Below are 5,779 nucleotides of genomic sequence, written 5' to 3' on the forward strand. Positions count from 1 at the left end.
CTTCAGAATAAATGCAGTAGCCCTCATAGTCAACAAAAGAGTCTGAAATGCAGTACTTGGGTGCAATTTCAAAAACAACAGAATGATCTGGGTTCATTTAACCCAAGACTATCCCCAACCACTGATGCCAAAGAAGCTGAAGTTGACCAGTTCTGTGAAGACCTACAAGACTTGCTTCCTGCTGCTGCTAAATCGCTTCAGTCGTGTTCAACTCTGTGCGACCCCATAGACGGCAGCCCACCGGGCTCCCCCATCCCTGGGATTCTGAGTGGGTTGCCATTTCCTTCTCCAATGCATGAAAGTGAAAAGTGAAAGTGAAGTAGGTCAGTCGTGTCCAACTCTTAGCGACCCCATGGACTGTAGCCCTCTGTCCGTGGGATTTTCCAGGCAATAGTACTGGAGTAGGCTGGCATTGCCTTCTTCCACAAGACCTGCTTGAACTAACATCAAAAAAAGATGTCCTTTTCATCATAGGGGATTGGAATGCAAAAGTAAGAAGTCAAGAGATACCTGGAGTAACAGGCAAGATTGGCCTTGAAGTATAAAATGAAGCAGGGCAGACTAACAGAATTTTGTCAAGAGATCACACTGGTCATAACAAACACCCAAGAGATGACTTTACACATAGACATCACCAGATGGTCAATATTGAAATTAGATTGACTATATTCTTTGCAGCCAAAGACGGAAAGCTCTACACAGTCAGCAAAAACAAGACCTGGAGCTGACTGTGACTCAGATCATGTACTTTTTGCATAATCCAAGCTTAAATTTAAGAAAATGGAGAAAACCACTAGGCCATTCAGGTATGACCTAAATCAAATTCTTTATGATTATACAGTAGAGGTGATGAATACATTCAAGGAATTAGATCTGGTAGACAGAGTGCCTGAAGAACTATGGATGGAGGTTTGTAAACTGCACAAGAAGGGGTGCCCCAAACCACTCCCAAGATAAAGAAATGCAAGAAGGCAAAGTGGTTGTCTGAGGAGGTTTTACAAATAGCTGAGAAGAGAAGCGAAAGTCAGAAGAGAAAAGGAAAGATAAACCCAACCGAATGCAGAATTCCAGAGAACAGGAAGGAGAGATAAGAAGGCCTTCCTCAATGAACAATGCAAAGAAATAGAGAAAAACAACAGAATGGGAAAGACTAGAGATCTCTTCAAGAAAATTGGAGATATCAAGGGAACATATCCTGCAAGGATGGGCATGATAAAGGACAGAAACAGTAAGGCCCTAACAAAAGCAGAAGAGATTAAAAAGACATGGCAAGAATACACAAACTATACAAAAAAGGTCTTAATGACCCAGATAACCACGATTGTGTGGTCACTCACCTAAAGCCTGACATCCTGGAGTATGAATTCAAGTGGGCCCTAAAAAGCATTCAGTTCAGTTCAGTCACTCAGCTGTGTCCGACTCTTTTCAACCCCGTGGACAGCAGCAGGCCAGGCTTCCTTGTCTGTCACCAACTCCCTGAGCTTGCTAAACTCATGTCCATCAAGTCGGTGAATGTCCATCAAGTCGGTAAATGTACATCAAGTCAGTGATGCCATCCAACCATCTCATCCTCTATCGTCCCCTTCCCCTTCTGCCTTCAATCTTTCCCAGTGTCAGGGTCTTTTCCAATGAATCAGTTCTTCGCATCAGGTGGCCAAAGTATTGGAGTTTCAGCTTCAGCATCAGTCCCTCCAATGAATACTCAGGATTGATTTCCTTTAGGATTGACTGGTTTGATCTCCTTGCAGTCCAAGGGACTCTCAAGAGTCTTCTCCAGCACCACAGTTCAAAAGCATCAATTCTCTGGCACTCAGCTTTCTGTATAGTCCAACTCTCGCATCAATACACGACTACCGGAAAACCATAGCTTTGACTATAGGGACCTGTGTTGGCAAAATAATGTCTCTGCTTTTTAATATGCTGTCTAGGTTGGTCATAGCTTTTCTTCCAAACAGCAAGCGTCTTTTAATTTCATGGCTGCAGTCACCATCTGCAGTGATTTTGGAGCCCCCCAAAATAAAGTCTGTCACTGTTTCCATTGTTTCCCCATCTATTTGCCATGAAGTGATGGGATCGGATGCCATGATCTTAGTTTTTTGAATGTTGAGTTTTAAGTCAGCTTTTTTCACTCTCCTCTTTCACCTTCATCAAGAGCCTTTTAAGCCTCTTCTTCACTTTCTGCCATAAGGGTGGTGTCACCTGTGTATCTGAGGTTATTGGATATTTCTCCCATAATCTTGATTCCAGCTTGTGCTTCCTCCAGCCCAGCTTCTCATGATGTACTCTGCATAGAAGTTAAGTAAGCAGGGTGACAATATACAGCCTTGTCATACTCCTTTCCCAATTTGGAAACAGTCACTTGTGTCATGTCCAGTTCTAACTGCTGCTTTTTGACCTACATACAGATTTCTCAGGAGGCAGGTAAATTGGTCTGGTATTCCCACCTCCTGAAGAATTTTCTACAGTTTGTTGTGATCCACACAGTCAAAGGCTTTGGTGTAGTCAATAAAGCAGTAGATATTTTTCTGGAACTCTCTTGTTTTTTGATGATCCAACGGATATTGGCAATTTGATCTCTGGTTCCTCTGCCTTTTCTAAATCCAGATTGAACATCTGGAAGTTCATGGTTCACGTATTGTTGAAGCCTGGCTTGGAGAATCTTGAGCATTACTTTGTGCAAAGGACAAAGTTACTTCCTTTGAGCATTACTAATGCATTACTAATTAGGAAGCATTACTACGAACAAAGCTAGTAGAAGTGATAGAATTCCAGCTGAGCTATTTTTGATGGAGGTGATGGAATTCCAGCTGAGTTATTTCAAATCCTAAAAGATGATGCTGTTAAAGTGCTGCACTCAACATGTCAGCAAATTTGGAACACTCAGCAGTGGCCACAGGACAGGAAAAGGTTAGTTTTCATTCTAATCCCAAAGAAGAGAGATGCCAAAGAATGTTCAAACTACCATAAAATTGCACTCATTTTATATGCTGAGCAAGGTTAAGCTCAAATCCCTCAAGTCAGGCTTCAGTAATATGTGAACTGACAGCTTCCAGATGTTCAAGCTGGGTTTAGAAAAGGCAGAGGAATCAGAGATCAAACTGTCAATATTTGTTGTATCATGGAGAAAGCAAGGGAATTCCAGAAAAACATCTACTTCTGCTTCATTGAATCTGTAAAACCTTTGACTGTGTGGATGACAACAAATTGTAGAAAATTCTTCAAGAGATGGGAGTAACAGATCACCTTACTTGTCTCATGAGAAACCTGAATGTGGGTCAAGAAGCAAGAGTTAGGAACAGATGTGGAACAAGTGATTGTTTCCAAACTGGGAAAGGAATATGACAAGGCTATATATTATCACCCTGCTTATTTAACTTCTATGCAGAGTACATCATGTGAAATGCCAGGCTGGATAAATTACAAGCTGGATAAATCAGATAAATCACAAAACTGCCAGCAGAAATATCAACAACCTCAGATATGCAGATGACACTACTCTAATGGCAGAAAGCAAAGAGGAACTACAGAGCATCTTGATGATGGTGAAAGAGGAAAGTGAAAAAAGCTGGCTGGAAACATTAAAAAAAAAACCAAGATGATGGCATCCGGTCCCATCACTTCACAGCAAATAGAAGGGGGAAAAGTGGAAGCAGTGATAGATTTTATTTTACTTTTGTTGGCCTTCAAAATCACTGCAGATGGTGACTGCAACCATGAAATTAAAAGATGCTTGTTCTTTGGAAGGAAAGCTATGACAAACCTAGACACCATATTAAAAAGCACAGACATCATTTTGCTAACAAAGATCAGTATAGCCAAAGCATGGTTTTTCCAGCAGTCATGTACAGAGGTGAGAGCTGGACTATAAAGAAGGCTGAGTGCTGAAGAATTGATGGGTTGGAACTGTGGTGCTGGAGAAAAGTCTCAAGATTCTCTTGGACTGCAAGGAGGTCAAACCAGTCAATCTGAAAGGAAATCAACCCTGCTTATTCACTGGCAGGACTGATGTTGAAGCTTAAGCTTTAACTGACTCATTGGTAAAGCCCCTGATGCTGGGAAAGATTGAAGGCAAAAGGAGATGAGGGTGTCAAAGGATGAGATAGTTAGACAGCATCACTGACTCAATGGATAGGAATTTGAGCAAACTCCTGGAGGTAGTAGAGGGTAGGGAGGCTGGTGTGCTGCAGTCTATGGGGGTCTCAAAGAATTAGACAGGACTTAGCAACTGAACAAAACAAATTTGAAGATAAAAATACACTTTTTTCAAAGATCAATAAACCCATGAAGATTCTCAACATCCGGCAACAGGGAAATGCAAATCAAAAGCAAGAGAAAGTACTTCACACACACTAGGCTGGCAATAATCAAAAAGATACATAATAGCAAATGTTATCAACGTGATGTGGAAATATCCGAATCTTTGGATATTTGCCAGTGGGAATGTAAAACGGGGCAGCTAACGTGGAAAACAGTCTGGCAGTTACCCCAAAGGTTAAACATACAATTATCTGTATCTGTATGACACAGCCACTCCTAGGCATATACCCAAGAGAAAAGAACACATTCATCCACACAAAAACTGTAGCAAGAGTATTCATTATAGCCAAACAGTGGAAACAACCCAAATGTGCATCAATAGATGAAGGGATTAAAAATATATAGCATATTCATGCAATGGAATAGTGTTCATTTATAAAAAGAATAAAGTACTGACACATACTACAATGTGGGTGAAACTTTAAAACATTATGGTAATTGAATGAAGGCAGTCACAAAACACCACTTATATGAAAAATTCAGATTAGGCAAAGTCATATAAAAAGAAGGTAGATCAGTTGTGCCAGGACTTAGGAAGAAGGAGGCACAGGGAGCAACTGCTAATGGGTACCTGTTTTGGGGGGGAGGTATTGGGGAAAAAAAACCCTGGAACCAGATAGGGGTTGAAGGACTCTGAATACTCTGTGATAAAAAACACAAAAGCGTACTTTTTGGAAGGGTGAATTTGGGGCTTCCCTGGTGGCTCAGTGGTAAAGACTCCACCTGCCAATGCAGGAGACACAGGTTCCATCTCTGACCCTGATCCAGGAAGATTCCCATATGCTGAGAAGCAACCAAGCCTGTGTGCCACAACTATTTCGCTGTGTTCTAGAGCCCATCAACCAAAACCACTGAGCCCAGGTGCTGCAACTACTGGAGCTGGTATGCCCCAGAGGCTATGCTCCCTCCACAACAAGAAAACCCACCGCAGTGAGAAGCCTGTGAACCACAGCTAGAGAGTAGGCCCCGCTTGTCTCAACGAGAGAAAACTGGTGCTCAGCAACGAAGATGCAACACAGCCAAAAAATAATAAAATAAATTCAATTATTCAAAAATAAATAAAGAGTAAATTTTAAATCTCAACTTAAAAATCAAATTAAAATTTAAAACATTTGTTTTAGGAAATTAAGACTCAAGGCTTTCTATGCCATGGGCCCAGGTTCCATCCCCAAAGAACTAAGATTCCACAAACTTCACACCACAATGGAAAAAAACAAAAAAACAAAAAACTAAGGTTTCTGCGCTCACAAAGGACCCTTGCCACCTAGGGAGGCAGGAGGCACACAGCAGCGACAATCAGAACCAAGCGCAAGGTCAGCCATTCTTCCAGGCCAAGGACCGTGAACCCACCAAGACTTCCGGAGCGGAAACCCGACCTTAGAGGCCCCTGATTGGCTGAGGTGAAGGAGCGGGCGGTGCAAAAAGGGGTTTGTAGATACGCTCTAGGGATGGGGGGCGGTGC

This window comes from Bos javanicus, chromosome 11, assembly GCF_032452875.1.
Source record: "Bos javanicus breed banteng chromosome 11, ARS-OSU_banteng_1.0, whole genome shotgun sequence".
NCBI classification, from domain to species: domain Eukaryota; kingdom Metazoa; phylum Chordata; class Mammalia; order Artiodactyla; family Bovidae; genus Bos; species Bos javanicus.